The following is a 16,985-nucleotide window of genomic DNA, read 5'->3' as shown; positions in this document are numbered from 1 at the left end:
ATAGTCATGATTGTCATGCACCTACACACAAGTATATCGTTTGCAGTGTTTTATGATCATGAACATGTATTCAGTAGATTCATTTACTTATTGATTGTAGTGCAATGTTATAATATGATTATGTATGTATCATCATGCCTGCATATACAGAGAACAGGACCGTTTATAATCATATAATATAACCGCTTGTTGTTTAAAGTTGCCCGACTTCCTAGGCCCAAGACTGTACTTGTTTTTGCACCTCCTTGGCTTCTCGAGAAATAAATAATGAAATGCATGTTGTCTTCAAGAAATAGCAGTGTTCTCATCCTACTGCAGGTATTGGAATGCCAACCTGTTATTTTCAGATTGGGGACATGCTTTGAAGACAGTTGGAAGCGAGAAGGGAGGATATCTTTCTTGTCTGGCTGGTCTGGGAATCAAGGTCACCACGCCAAACCAAAAGGTCTTAACTAAAGAGTGTGAACCTCCCCAGATAGAAAAAGTTTCAATGGAAAATTTTACCAGGATGAAACCAAGAATTGAAGTCTATATTGTATGATGCGCAGGGACAGAGACCCCAGACTTCTGCTAGCTTTTGGAAAGAAAGGAGCCTCTTAGAACTCGCTCCTAGCCTTAAGCACCTTAACCCATTTGACGTGAGTATTTTTCAGGAGGTCAACACGTGCTGACACCTTTGGGAATAGATGGAAGGGTATTAGATAGCATCTTCTCTTAGTACAGTGTAGGGACAGATTTGTTTATATTTCAAATGAAAAAGGACCTAGATTCTATTTCTATTTTGAGCTGTATCCTGATCCTCGAATTTACCATTGTATTCTTGTTTTGCCAAATTACTTATATTCGTAGAATTGGCTCTGTATTGATTTTCTTATATCTCTATATGCTAATCTTACGATGTGTATACATCTTATTATTTTTTACCTTATAATAAATTGACAAACCTAAAGTGTAGGTCTGTGGTACTTTCAGGTATAATATTGTCATTGTGTTATGAAGTGTTTTTCCCCTCCACCACTGTTTAGTAGGTAAATAAAAGATCCTGAGCTCTAAGGAGGAAGACCGGGGTGAAATTTAGCGTAATCACATTCAAACATGCTGTGTTCCTGGGAGTGGATTAATTCAAACAAGCAACTCCACCTCTGGGGCTGTGCAATCCCCACAGATAGCAAGGATCTTACTTAGGAGGCTCTCACAGCTGCTTCATGAAAAGAACCATGCTAAATTAAGTCAGCAAGGATTTACATTTTATTTGGACTTGGGCTCCTCAATTTTTAAATTAGAATATGATTTTTAAATATTTCATAAAACAGAAAATGATAACCTTGATATTTGTGTAGAAAGACTGCTGGGTCTATACATCTATTTTCACAAGTTATCTGTTAGTGAAATGCTGGCAAAATAATTACATATTATTTTGAAATTTTTAAACACATATCTACCCCGCTTCCATTGCTGTCAGGATCACAGTTCCATTGCCTATTATGCACTGAAAAACTAATTAAGTTTAAACAGGAACTGCATATTGTTTCAACGTCAAACATTGTTGGTTATAATCCAATATTAATCTCTTGCCTGGCAATGGAAGTCTGCTGATGTCCTGTGGGGCAGCACTTTGATTTCCCTCTTTGTCAGCGTGAAGCTGGGTAGCCAGCCTGTAGGTAGCATGTGGAGGTCCTTGTTCCCTTCTGGGAAAAGGCTGCAGACAACAGCCAACAAACAGGGTTGCCCTTATCTTTTGCCCTCAGCCGCACAGACCACATTGAAGCGCTAGGTGAACAGGTTGGTGAACACACAAATAATGGGCAAAGCCCTGGAGCCTAAATGGAAGGGCAGAGGGCAGAGGACATAGGGCGGGTTGACCTTCGTAAGGTCTGCTTCATTGTGTGGCCAGCAGTACTGGGGGTAGGTCAGAAGGTCAAAAGCAGGGCCATCATAGGTTACAGTTTGGTGTTATAATGGCCCTGCTAAACGCTAGTTGTCCTCCTAACTGTAAAGGTACACAGAAAATTGTTTTGTACTCCTGAGACACCCCACCCTTGTTCCTGTGTTCCCCTCACACCAAAATCTGGGGGGATAATTCCCCATATGCCCACACTTTGTGTACTCATGGACTTCTTAACTAAGGGTGCTATGTAGAAAACATACACAGAGTCCTGCATGAGAAGAATCCCTGTGCACCAACATCACTGAGATGAACCTTTGTGCATCAACATCACTGACCATGACCTCCTGCAACCCCATCACTTCAGTAAGGAGTACGGACCAAAATCAAGCACATGGCTCTCATTCTACCTTCTTAGATCTGTCGGTGCAATGTTAAGCATGGTGGCAATTTTAACTCAAGGCTCAAATGGAATCTCTGCAGATGGCCTACAAGTCCTGCTTATAAAAGTAGAGCCTCATGCTGGTTCCCGGAACCAGAAAAACCATTGCCTGCAACTGCTTGCAGCTCCATTGATTCAGTGGGTCCTGATCATGGTGGAGCATATGGTTTCCCTAACCTCTGCACTGTTCTATCTCCCATCCTCTGAATCCCCACTGCCGAGGCTACAAGAAGCCATATATAATTGAGTGTGGTAGTCATCTTAGTTCCAGGTTGCTATGAGCTTTGTTGCTGGCCTACAAAAGAAATCGTTCCTGAGAAGGAGGTGCACATCTATGGTTTTCTGATGAAAACTAAAAGAAGATCTGCAGCATTCTACAGTCCCCTCACTTCAGAAGGGGCCCTAATGAGAGTCAGCCATGCATCTCTACTTCTTCATGCAGCTATCTTTAAGAAGACCAGGCATGGCTGAGTGCTTCAGCCACCCTAGGGTGTACCAGGAGTTCTGCAGATGGCCTATGAAGGAAGGGCCACACACCTGGCCCTAGAGTAAAACCACTAACTGAGGTATCTTGCAGCCCCATCATTCCAGTAGAGGTCTAGATCAAAGTCTAGTGCTCAGCTCCCCGGTTTCCTGCACACATAACAGCTCACCATTCTGAACACCAAAAACCCAGGCCACAAGGATGCCAGGCACTGCAGCATGTAGTGTTCATCTTATCTCAGACTGCCTAGAAATCTCTGTACAGGATCTACAAACGAAATTTTGCTAGGCTTCTTGCAGCTTTTGTGTTCCTGGAGTTTAAGTAGCCATTGGAGTCCGCTGTTCAGTCCTGGGTAAAAGTGGGAAGCAGGTACAGCCCTTTTGTTTTCTCTACACAGGTCTGTCTTCCACAGGCTGAGAGGTGTTCTGGAGAAGATTGTATGACATTTTCATGCATGCATTTACAATGCAATGCCTTTACCACACAAACCTTTACCATGCATGCCTCTGCAATGGAAGGTAAGTATATGTAAGGTAAGCTCGGAACCTTTTCAACAACTGAATGCGGGACTGCAGATTAAATAAAAAAGTAACTGTGCAAACGGTTATCCGGAGGCCCACTGGAGGGTTTAAATTATATTCCTAAACAAACTCTTCGCAGAACCCATGAGAGGGGAGGAATTGGCTTAAGTAAACTACGTGTCCCAGAGAGCAGTTTAAGAACATTCACTGTGAACGCCCACCAAGGGGCTATGAATTTCAATTGTAATTAACTAGAACATGTGATTTTTTTAGCCTTTCTGCAAGGATGGAGGGAAAATGCCTGTGAACAAGGAGCTTGTAGCTCTGAAACGCTTCAGGCGCAATACATTTTTATTTGGATACTAATTGCCGGTTTTGATGGAATTGTGCCTGCAGTATGAGTGCGCCTTTAAGTGAAGGAGAAAAGCATTATTGAGATGTTATTCCGGCCTCTTCTGCCGGAGAAGGCTAGACCACACAGAAATGAGAGAGGCCGTCAGCTTGGAACCTTTTCAACAACTGACTGCGGGACTACAGATGAAATAAAAAGTAACTGTGCAAATGGTTATCCGGAGGCAGTGCTTAATTTGTGCCGGTGCTTTCCGGTGCTTAGCACCTGCACCTAATTATCAGGGCCGGGTCTACACACTCAGGTGCACGTAATTATTTATACAGTAACTTACTTGCTTCGCTAATGCTACGGGACACTTGGCAGTGATAAAGCTCAAGTGTTTAACTTCCCGTCCGACTACTGACTCCGGAGACACTGTCTGCAGACTGTATCTGTATGACACTTCACTTAATCACTTCATTTTGCGGCTCGATTGTTGATGCACGGTCCCGCTGGCCTAGTGGGTGCCGGCCGGGCGGAGCCGCGGGACACTGGGCAGGGCTTTTTGGTTCTCGGGCCTTGGGGATTGGGGGCGCGGGACGGGGGCTGTACACGGCAGCGTGCGCACTGCGCAGATGTTCTCAAATTGTGGTTTGATTGCGCACGCCACGCATTCAGTGCCACGCCCCATCATAGCGCTGCCGCACCTAGTCTTCGTGTTGGTTCTTTGCCGTTCACACACACTCACAATTATTACTGAGTGATTGACCCGGCCGGACGACGTTGTGACTGAGCCAGTTAGCCAGGGTCTGGCAACAGCGGCTGCACCCGGTGAGAGTGAGAGTGAGACAGGGCCTCCTAGCAGGCCTAAGCCCTAATCAATCAGCGAAAGAGACAGTTAATAAAGCTGCGCAGCAGCCGACAGTGCAAATTTGCATAGAGAGAGAGTCCTAGACTAGTCCTCACGAGTGCCACGGCCACCCACGTCTCACTCACTCAAGTTACTGATCCCCGCCACTGTCTCCGGCGCCCGGCTGTCCCATTCCTATCATCCTGTCTACTCCGAGTCCCAGCCGGTTTGCGAATAGGGTGACCAACCGTCCGTAAATTTCACGGACAGTCTGTAATTTCGGCCGTCTGTCCGTTGTCCATGAAGGATTCTTTAACGGACGCCATTTGTCCGTAATTTTAACCGGTCGCACCACCCTAAAGCCGGCACAGCTTCCACCCACCTCCCTTCTTGACTCCGATGCTGTTGAGGTCGGGTGTAACAGACTCCGATGCCGTACCAACGCTCAGATACCCAGCAGCATTGGAGAGGCACAGCGGGATGGCAACCCTCACACCTTCAGCCCTTGATGAGCTGCTAAGAGGTGCTTGAAGGTGACAGAGTGAGGGGCTGCGGCTTCAGGAGCAGGGGCATCTATTCAGATGTAAACAGCCCTGAATGTGTCATGTCTCTGCAACTTAGAGGGGCCTCACACATTCCCTTTCTGCCCAGGGCCCCAAACATCCAAGAACTGCCTTGATTACACCGAGGCAGCACGTGGTTCTCTTCACAGAGCTTAATTACTGTCACTAAATTGTAAGGAAACCTCAGTTCTTCAATCGTGCAGTCTATAATGTAATAAAATTAAGAAATGGCACAATGGCACCCACACTGATTAACAAAGTATGGAGGACAATCTGTTAAATCAGTTCTCTTGGAGTATCTCCTTTAAGTACTGTACATCACAGTGGGGGATGGCAAAACTAACATTTTGGAAAGAGAGCCTGTCTTCTCGTTGTCTTGTCCAGGAGTGGGTGAGGAGCCCTACCCCACCCTGGAAGAGACCAAGATGATATTAGAATACTGCATGCCCACCCCTGTGCTGGCTCCTGCCCCCCCCCCGTGATGACTCCTGTCCCCCCATGTGGTGGTTCCTGTCCCCCCCCTCCTGTGATGGCTCCTGTCCCCCTGTGGCGGATCCTGTCTCCGCCCTGGGTGGTTTCTGTCCCAGTCCTGGAATGGCTCCTGCAGCGAGGGTGAAGTTCTTGATGGGCCTCTTCTCAAAAAGGCTCAGCTCAAAATTAATATCAAAAGGTGAGCGAGTGAGTAAGTGAAGGGATGGGTGGATGGCTGGATGAATTAGTGAATGGATGAATGAAAGATTGAATAGATAGATAATGAGAGAGGATGGATGGATTGATGAGTGAGTGGAAGGATGGATGAGAGAAAAGGTAAATAGCTGGATGTATGGGTGGAAGGGTAGCTGGATGTGTAAAAGGGTGGATGGATGAGTGAAAGGATGGATTAGTGAAAAGGTGGATGATGAGTGGGTGGATGGATGAGTGAAATGATGGATGTATTGATGAATTGAAAAGTGCAAGGGTGAATGGATGGACGGATGAGTGAAAGGGTGGATGTAAGGATAGATGAGTGAAAGGGAGGGTAGATGGACAAAAGGATGAATAGATGAGTGACGGAGTGAAAGGATAAATGGATGAGAGAAAGTATGGGTGAGTGATAGGGTCCATGGATGGATTCATGAGTGGATGAGTAGATGGATGGGTGGGTGGATGGAAGGATGGCTAAGTGAAAGGGTCGATGGAGAGAGAAAGGGAGGATGGATGGATGACTGAAAGGGTGGAAGGATGAGTAACTGGGTGGATGGATGGATGAGTAAGTGAAAGGATGGCAGGATGGGTGAAAGGGTAAATGGCTGTATGGATGAGTGTATGGATGGATGGGCACATATAGCTTCATGCCAGGGAGTAAGTTATATTAGCAAGCCCAATTGTTAATCATCTTTTTTAATTGTTTCTCTAAAAGTAATCGCTTTAACTCTGCTTTTTATGAATCCCAAACCCCTTCGGCCACTGGAAGTGACAGTGACTCAGTCAAGTGTATTTCATGATTTTATTCAGCTTATCTGTTCTGATTTGACTAGTGTTTGTTTTCACAACATTTTGGTTTATTTGTCACATAAGCTATGTAAACATTGTATCTTTGATCTCATAGACTCTATTAAAAAGGGCATACCCTACCCCAGTATTGTCCTTTCCCCAAATTAGCAAATGGAGCACTGGAATTGTCCAATGCATTAGTGATTTTATCTAATTTAGTCCAAAATTGTGCTTTAAATGCACTTTTGATTTAATCTTTTTGAAAATGTTCACAGGGCAGGGGAACCTCCTATCAAAACCTTACTATGAGGAAGGCAGGCTCCCTTGCTGAAATTCATCTGACTTTTCGCAGTGCCCGTTGAGGATGTGGGTGGAGCTAATAGCGGAAGTGGGTGGAGCCAGTGGAGGAAGTGGGTGGAGCCAAAGAAAAAGTAGGTGTGGCCTCCGACAAAGATTTGAGCACCTGCACTTCAAATTTTACAAATTAAGCACTGTCCGGAGGCCCACTGGAGGATTTAAATTATATTCCCAAACAAACTTTGCCTTCGCAGACCCCACGAGAGGGGAAGAATTGGCTTAAGTAAACTACGTGTCCCAGAGAGCAGTTTAAGAACATTCACTGTGAATGACCACCAGGGGACTATATATTTCAATTTTAATTAACAAGAACATGTGATTTCCTTAGCGTTTCTGCAAGGACGAAGGGAAAATGCCTGCAAACAAGGAGCTTGTAGCTCTGAAATGCATCAGCCGCAATACATTTTACTTTGGATACTAATTGCCGGTTTGGATGGAACTGTGCCTGCAGTATGTGTGCCTTTAAGCGAAGGAGAAAAGCATTGTTGATATTTTTATATATATATATATATTCACTGAAAAAACCATAGGTTTCAGGGGCGTTATAGTTAGGAATTAGCATTTAAAAAACCTTAGAAATTCACTGAAAAAACATAGGTTTTAGGGAATGTTATAGTTAGTTGGACATTGCACTCGTATAAAACCCGTGAAATTCCCCCGTTATAGTTAGTTCAGCTAACTATAACTCGCGCCCCCGCAATGCACTGCTGATGACGTCAGATATTATATCACTCATGACATGGTCAGTGACATCACTGATGACATCTCAAATGACATCACTGTAAACAAACGCGCAAAACATGAAAAGGGGGCAGGGTAGAAACACCCTGACCTCCTAGGCCTGCTCAGGGTGTCCCACAAGGACCCCCAGGGTAAAAAAAAACATTATTTTTTTTTATACCGCGGTATGCGCGGAGGATCCGCGGATCCGGCCGTGAAAATGAAAAAATACAAAGTGCAGGCTGCCGCACTTTGTTTTTAATTAGCCCCAGGTAGGCCAAGTCCTGGGGGCAATGTTTAGATTATAATGGGGGGCCCAAAGGGCCCCCCCAGCCCTGGAGACCGCCACCCCCTGGGGCTTTTCAAAAGTATTTGCGGGGGGTCTCACGGCCCCTGGGGATTTCATAGTAAATGGGTGGGGGGCTCAAAGGCCCCCCCAAGCCCCGGGGACCGCCACCCCCGGGGCTTTTATAAAATATTTGTGGGGGGCACATGGCCCCCCGCAGCCCCAGCTTGTTTTAAAAAAAAAATAACTACCTGTGTGGGGGGCTCGAACCCCCCCACATGCCCGGGGAACGCAACCTCCCCGGGGGCTCTAATTATTAAAATTTGGGGGCCTGTTATCGACCCCCGAGCCCCGGGGACCACCACCTCCCCGGGGCTTTGCACATGTTGGGAGGGGGGCCATGCGGCCCCCCTCCTGGAGCCCTGTGATGCCCTGGGTGCTGCCACCCCCTAGGGCCGGCTCCTACAGTGTCCCAGGGTGCCTACCCCCGGGACACTGCTGTTTGCTATGGCAGGGCGGGAGCCCACCAGATACCTCCAATAAGCGCCACAGAGCTGCATTGCAGAGTGTTGTAAAAAGGGGCTTGGCCTATGAACACCTCTCTGCAATGCAGCTCCCTGGCACATACTGGAGGTACCTGGTGGGCTAGTTGGCCCTCAGGAACCCTCAGGGTTGAAGAGGAATTAATTTCCCAACTTTTAAAACGCCACAGGGTGTGTTTGCACACATTCCAGTAAGCGCCACTGCTCTGTGTTGCAGAGAGGTGGTTTACGCCGTGCCCCTTTTTACACCTCTCTGCAACGCAGCTCTGCGGCGCTTACTGGAGGTACCTAGTGGGCTAGTTGGACCCCAGGGACCCTCAGGATTCAAGGGGACTTCATCCCCCAACTTAAAACGCCCACAGGGCGTGTTGGCACACATGTCACCTCAGGCTCCCCCCCTCCCTTCACCAGTGTGCAAGCGCACCCCGTGGCGTGTTTTAGGAGGTAGTTTTAATACCCCTGCCCTCTTATGTACTAGGGGCTTACAGAGGAGGTCATGCTAATCACAGGGGTACCCCAACGCATAGTGTTCCCTAATGTATGTAGGTGTTTTCACTGTATTCTAAGTGTCTTCTAGCATACCACTGGCTCTAGGCCTGCTTAGACAGTCTGTTAACACCAGTAACCGTCTGGAAAAAGTTGTGGGCACAGGATGATTTTCTAACAAGGCCTCTTTCTGCTCCTCTGTTGGTTCTTTCTGCACGTCTTGCTTCTTCCTGCACTTTTCTTCATCTTTGAAAACTTCTGTTGCTTCTTTCTGCATTTCTTTTGCTTCTTTCTGTGCGTTTTTTCTTCTTTTTTCACATGTCCTACCTCTGTAGGCATAGTTAGAAACTAGCATTTAAAAAAACTTAGAAATTCACTTAAAAAACCAGAGGTTTCAGGCATGTTATAGTTAGAAATTAGCATTTAAAAAACCTTTGAAATTCACTGAAAAAACCATAGGTTTCAGGCACGTTATAGTTAGATATTAGCATTTAAAAAACCTTAGAAATTCACTGAAAAAAACCATAGGTTTCAGGGGCGTTATAGTTAGTTGGACATTTCACTCATACAAAACCTTTGAAATTCCCCTGTTATAGTTAGTTCAGCTAAGTATAACTCGCGCGCCCGCAATGCATTGCTGATGATGTCACATATTACATCACTCATGACATGGTCAGTGACATCACTCATAACATCACTGATGACATCTCAAATGACATCACTGATGACATCACTGATGACATCATCCTTGTGATAGAGTGGCAGACCTCCTCTCCCCCTAATATAACCTTTGATACACACATTCAAAAATAGAAACTAACATTTTCAAAACAATGGACACACCAATACCAGTTACAACACACCTATTCAGAAATTCCAAGATCTACACACACATCCACTCATTCAGCAATAGTCCTATACAGTCACTCATACATGTAGTCACTCATCATATGTACTCATACACCTATACATCCTGTTATACACCGACACTCATCCATACAGTTACTCACACATAGTCTCACATGCAAACAAAGTATCAAACATCCATTCACTTGCATATACAGTTATACACACACCCCCACACTTACTTCTACAGAAACTTACATAAACTTACTCTCTTAAGCAATCACTTATAGAAACACATACTAATTTATACAGGAACTCTTCCAATCTCTCACTATCACATATACTCGCTTATATACAACAATACTCGCATATACTAGTTTAAAACATATGTAGTTACTCATAAAGACCCTATTGAACAGTCATTCACTCACTAACACACCCATAAACACACTCATCCACCCATACAGTCCTGAACACATGCTGTCTTCAACACATACAGTGAGTAACTCATTCATGCATCTATGCGCTACGTAATACCCCCCACCAAACCATACAGACACTCAGACACTCATACTGATACTCAAAAAAACAACTAATAACCTATATAGACACTCATGTAGCTACTCACCAACTCATGCAGCCACTTATACACAAAGTGAGAGACTGATACAGATATTTACATATTTAAACATTACTCACTAACCCATGTATTCACTAAGATACAAAATCAGTCAGTTGATACAATCAATTTTACAATAAAAAAAATCATCCATTTAGACACTTATATACCCATTTATTCTTCCATCGACCTTGAGATATACATATATAAAACATATTTAATTTTCAGAAAAACACACATTCACTGGATGATGTCATCAGTGATGTCATTTGAGATGTCATCAGTGATTTCATGAGTGATGTCACTGACCATGTCATGAGTGATATAATATGTGACGTTATCAGCAGTGCATTGCGGGCGCGCGAGTTATAGTTAGCTGAACTAACTATAACGGGGGAATTTCACTGGTTTTGTACGAGTGAAACGTCCAACTAACTATAACGCCCCTGAAACCTATGGGTTTTTCAGTGAATTCCTAAGGTTTTTTAAATGCTAATTTTTAACTATAACGTGCCTGAAACCTATGTTTTTTTCAGTGAATATATATATATATATATATATCACCCACTACCCCTGCCCACCTTTAAACCCAAAAACATCCTTACCACCCTATACTCCTACCCACCTCTACACCCTAAAACACCCTTACCACCTAGTACCCCTACCCACCCCTAAATGCAAAAATACCCTTACCATCCTATACCCCTATCTAACCCTAAACCATAATAACACCCTTATCACCCTATACCCCTGCCCACCTCTAAACCCTGCAAACACCCTTACTTCCTAATACCTCTGCCCACCCCAACCCCTAAGGAACAAAATAATTATATATATACATATATACACACTTTTTAACTTATATATACTTACATTGCGATGTAGAGAAATGTGCTGTAAGGCATATTCATTGTAAAGGGTTGCCTTGTAAATGGAATGAGTGCAGAGCTCACCCTGGCACACCCAGAGATGAGGATTATGTAATGAGCAAACTCTCCCTTGTGGTCACTCTAAACCGGTTCTGGGGACAGCCCCTCTCCCACTGGGATTAGTGTCCAGCTGGCTATCAGGGTAATGAAGGGGGGGCAGGTCTAGGGGTGAGTTACACTTGCTTGTGCCAGGGTAGGCACCTTTTGAAGTTTAATTAGGTTCCTGAGCACAGCCCGGACGACCATCCTGTCGGGAGGAAAACGTTCTCCTCCACATCCAAGGGTTTTGTCCACTGTCTTTGAACAGTACACATCTCACCATAGGAGAGAGCTTAACAGTCAGGTGACAATGAACCTTGGCAGAAGACACATTTTGCACAGGCAGGAAAATGGCAACTTTCTAAAAGTGGTGGGTGGGCGGGACTGCTCTGCTTATGGAACAGGGCAGCAGAGGAGTGGTATGTCCACTCCTGAGTGTTCAATGACTGTTTGGTCGGCGATCTCGAGCCACCCAAACCAGTCCTGCGCACTACCAATACCTACACCATTGTGCACATCATCAGCCCCTTCAACATAGACTTTATCAAAACCTTAGCTTTTCTTATAATGTGCTTTTCTGACCAACATCTCTATTTTGTCCCTTACTGACACTATTTCAAGTCTGCAGTAATACTACTCTTATCTTCTGGTCAGGCTTCTTGTCATTCGTTCAACTGAACCACAGTTATATTGATATGTTTATCTCCACCATTCACCTCAATCACCTATCTTCCATGATCATTATTCTTGGTCAATCCGCAGCTTTTGCTTCTGTAGATCACCTGACATTACTTCTCTGATTCCGTCTCCAAGCACTCTGCCCAACAGTAGTTCTCTTCATATCTATGTAACTTCTCTTTCTCAGAGGTGAGGGACTCCAAAAGATCTCCACCATTCTCTCTATTAGTTAGAGTAACTTAAGGGTCATTCCAGGATTCTCTCTTTCTTGATCTGTGCATCACCTCACTTGAGCGCTGATGACATGAAAATCATCTCCTTTCTTACCTCCCTGACTGTCTCATTGCTAGTCAACATTGAATCACCCTCAGGTCTCTAATGCTGAACTCCTCCAAAAATGGAGATCCTCTGATTTCCTGCCTCTTGTGAGCCCATCCTGCTGGCCTTCTCCTACTTGATTAGAAATCCTTTCAAACTCTCAATATACTTTAAGTTTTTTATTACCAACACTGCCACTGCAACACAGCATCAAGATCTAGATACAAGAATAAACGGCACATATATCCTTTTCCATGCCACTAAGGCACTATTCAGTTTCTAATACTTAGCAAATTGAACAGCTGCCACAGACTGTTTATGCATCTTCTCCATGCTGAACAGCCTTCTTTACTTCGCTGCCAGAGCTTTACTCAACCTATATAAGCACACACCCTCAGCTTCTTTTTCGTCATTAAGTTGGATGGCTCTCAGCTAAAAAACAGAACACCGTGCAAACTTCTAACTCATATTTAAAGTGATCTATTGCATATCCAGACTTACTTGCTAACATGCTGACCCACTATGCACCATCTAGGACTTCACAGTCCACCAACCAGAACCTGCTGACCACATCTAAATCAAGTCATGCAGTATCAAAATTCTTATATCTTCTATCGACTTTATCCCCATCATTGCAACTTGCTTATGTCCTGAAATCTGATCTAGCTCTTAGTGAGTTTAAAACAACACGGATGGATTACCATATGCGAATGAAACATAAGAACTACTAGTGGCAACTAGCAAAATTCTAAATAAGTGTATTGATTAACAGTAATATATAAGTTACCTTTTTTTTCCCATTCACACAAAATAGCTTCTTTCCACACAACCTCTTACACCCACTATAGTTTGTGCTAAATTCCTTTTCTGTCTATCATGTACCACCCTGTGATTATTATTATTAGTGGTTTTTTTTATTATTATTATTATTATTATTATTATTATTATTATTATTATTATTATTATTATTATTGGTGTGATTAGTATTATTATTATTATTCCTGATAACATCAAAAATAATAACAGTAATATTAACAACAATAAGATTCTTATTAAGACTACTAATAATAATAGTGTTTTAATAACTGTATGAATATTTATTATTTTTATTATCATCATTGTTACAATAATAATTGGAAACCCTGGCGTTTCCTGCGGTTTTATTCCCAGATTTGTTGCTTTTTGGCCTCCTGTTTTGGACCCTGTTTTTGTTGGTTTTAGGACTTTGGGCACTTTACCGCTGCTGATCAGTGCTAAAGTGCATATGCTCTCCCGTTAATTTGTGTTTATGGATTAGTGATTCCATGATTGGCATATCTGATTTACTGATAAGTCCATTGTACAGTGCACTGTGTGTCTAGGGTGACTAAATCAAATGCTGCTAGTGGGCGAACAAAGCAAACACAAGGAGATGATGAACGGAGTGCTGAAACTTTTCAAACACTCACCCCCAGTCAAAGATCTGGGTTGAATCCATCATCATTCTTTAGCTCACTTTGCCACCCCAGTTCAGAATCAGCTATATGCAAATCAGTCTTGACCCTGTGCCTCTTAGGAACAGTCCAGACCCAACTGCCAAGCCATGACTTCCCTGGACCGGATACAAGCATCCTGGGACCGGTTTCGGGCACTGATTGTGCCACCCACATGAGCAGCCTATAAATGTAACTTGGACCTGCCACTGCAGTTTCTGTCCGTAGTTTGGTACTGCCATGTCGACCTGGCAAGTGCACCCACTTAGCAGGTCCTAAGCTTCCCTTTTTTAACATGCAAGTCACCCCTAAGGTAGGCCCGGGTACCCCTGTGGGCAGGGTGCAGTGTGTGTAAAAGGGAGGACATGCCCTGATGTGTGTGGCATGTCCTGATAGTGAAATACTGCCAATTTCGTTTTTCTCTATTGAAAGGCTATCTGTCCCATAGGATAGAATAGGACTTTATTTATAACATCTTATACATATAACTTCCCATTGGGACAAGATAGAAAGTTGGAGTTTAGTATGCCTGAACTCAGAATATAAAAATTAATCTTTTAGTAAAGATGATTTTATATTGTGTGTTTGAAAGTACCGCTTTTAGAAAGTGGGTATTTTCTTGCTTAGCCATCCTGTGTGCCTCTGCTGGTTTGTGGATTGACTGACTGGCTTTTAAGTGACAGGGGCTGGGGAAGTGCATTCTCTCAGACGGCCACTGGGGGGAAGCGGGTTGATGTGTGTCCTGCCTTCCCTGAATTAGTCGGGTGGGCTGAACAGACCTGGACTGCATTCAGAGTAGGGGGAGGAGATTTCTTTCACACCAGAATGGGCCTGGTCTACCTTGGACAATGCTCTCTCCACTTCTTGCCGGGCAGCTGCACTAGAGAAGACAGAATTGGTTTTGGTTTGGCAAAGAGCTTCTCTGCCACCACAGAACAAAGGAATTTGTACTACAAAAAGTGTGGCCCAGACCAATTAACTTGAGACTACTGCTGAACTAAGGAACCTGCCAGGAAGAAGAACCGGGAAACCTGGAGGAGAAGTTCCGCCCCTGTACTGTGTGCTGTTGGGGTTGGCCTTCAGTGGTTGCTTCTGTCTTGGGCAGGGAAAGGACGGGACTGTGCTTTCATCATCTTGCTGTTAAAGATTTCTCCAAGGGCTTGAAGTAAAGCTTGCCTCCTGTTCGAAGTCTCAGGGATAGAAAAGACCCAAAGATCACTTCTGGGAATCAAGAAAAACCTTTGCCAAGTAGAAGAGCTTGAGAAACTGAGGAGGACTACTGCCCCTGTGCTGTTTGCTGTCTGGGGTTGGCCTGCAGTGGCTACTTTCTGCCAAGGAAAGGAGAATGCCTTTGCTGTGTGCTGTGTCCCCTGTTTGAGGAAGAAATCCAAGGGTTTGAGATAGAGCTTGCCTCCTGTTCTGAAGCCTCAGGGACACAAAGACTTCACCCCCAGTCCCTCCTGAACTCCTTTGCTGAAAGTTCTGACCTGCTGAGAGATGCCCACCAGTGTTCAGGACCCCTGAAGGTTGTTTTGGGGCTGTAAACTGCAAGAACTGTGAAAATTGACGCATCTCCTGTTTCCAACACATCACAGGGGTGCGAGAAGAATTTTCCGCCGCATTGCTGCCGCCAAAGAATCGATGCAGTGCCTGCTCATGACTGAAGTGTCTGCTGTGCGATGAATCCTGAGTACCAATCTCCGATGTCCATGATCACCGCATCGATTCTGACGCAGGCCCTGTTGTGGAAGAACTGACGCATCAAGGGGATGCGGCTGAAATCATCTCAGCGCATCCTGGGTCTTCACGCATTGCATCGTACTGGATTGTCACACACCGCATCAAATTGTCAAGTCTGTTGCATCGTTGGGGATGCAGTAAGAAACCGACGCATCACCTCCCCATGCAGTAAGAAACCGCCGCATCACCTCCTCACCGGTAAGGAACCGGCACATCACCTCCCCTGCGCAGCAGTAAGGAACTGACGCATCACCTCCCCCAGAGGAAGGAACCGACGCATCACCTTCCCTTAATGTAAGGAACCGACGCATCACCTTCCCTGTGACGTTACTTGCTTGCATTTTTCGACACATTCAAGGTACTTAGTGTAAAAGTGTTGCATCCAACATTTTCTTGGAACAGAACTGTTTCTACCTTTTGAGAATCATATTTTTAGTACTGTATTGTGGATTTTTGTCGTTTTGGTCTTGTTTGGTTTAGATAAAGATTACTTATTTTTCTAAACTGATGTGGTGTCCCTTTGTAGTGTTTTCACTGCATTACTGTATGTGTTCACAAATGCTTTACACACTGCCTCTGAGATAAGCATGTCTGCTCGTGCCACGCTACCAAGGGGGTGAGCAGGGGTTATTTTAGAAGTGTATCCCCCTTACCCTGACTAGGAAGAAGGGTCCCTACTTGGACAAAGGTACCTACCTCTGCCAACTAGAGATCCGCATTTCTAACAATAATAATAACAACAATAAGAACCGTTATTATTACAGCATTAGTACGACTACTACTAACACATATTAATAACCATACTAATATGCATTATGTGTATTGTTAATAATATTACTATTATTATTGTCATTATTAGGTCTCGCCTAGCGTTGCAGCGCATGCGCTGCACACTTTGCGGGGCATATAGTATTGAGCATGGCGAGGAAGCTCTGTGTAAGCTCCGCCCACTCTCTGCCCATCTTTTGTATTGGCGTATGTCCTAAATGGTGCCTTCCCATTGGCTTTAGGCTTGTTAGTCCCTCCTCCCGACGGCCATGTCGTCATTTGTGTCCTTCCATGGTTACTGGCCCCTTTACTGTCAACACTATTTTGTTCCTGTGCCTCCCTTGTTCCCTCCCACAGTCTGTGACTTCTCGGCACACCACCGCCCCCACCCCGCACTCCTGTTCATGCCTTTTCCCCTCCCGCACTCCTGTAAATGTGAGTCCTATTGCATTGCAAAGGCTTGTTTTTAAAAGTAGTTTGTGCTAACACAGGAGGGTAGAGTGTCTGTGCAGAAGCATGTGCAGTCATTTAAAGTTTACATGCGTGTGATGCCTGGTCTCTAATTACATCATACGCATACCCGCCAGAAGGTCACATTCCTAGGTCTCCTTCGGATGCAAGAAAAATATTTTTCTT

This window comes from Triturus cristatus, chromosome 2_1 (genome assembly GCF_964204655.1).
Source record: "Triturus cristatus chromosome 2_1, aTriCri1.1, whole genome shotgun sequence".
NCBI classification, from domain to species: Eukaryota; Metazoa; Chordata; class Amphibia; order Caudata; family Salamandridae; genus Triturus; species Triturus cristatus.
This window is presented reverse-complemented; position numbering follows the sequence as displayed.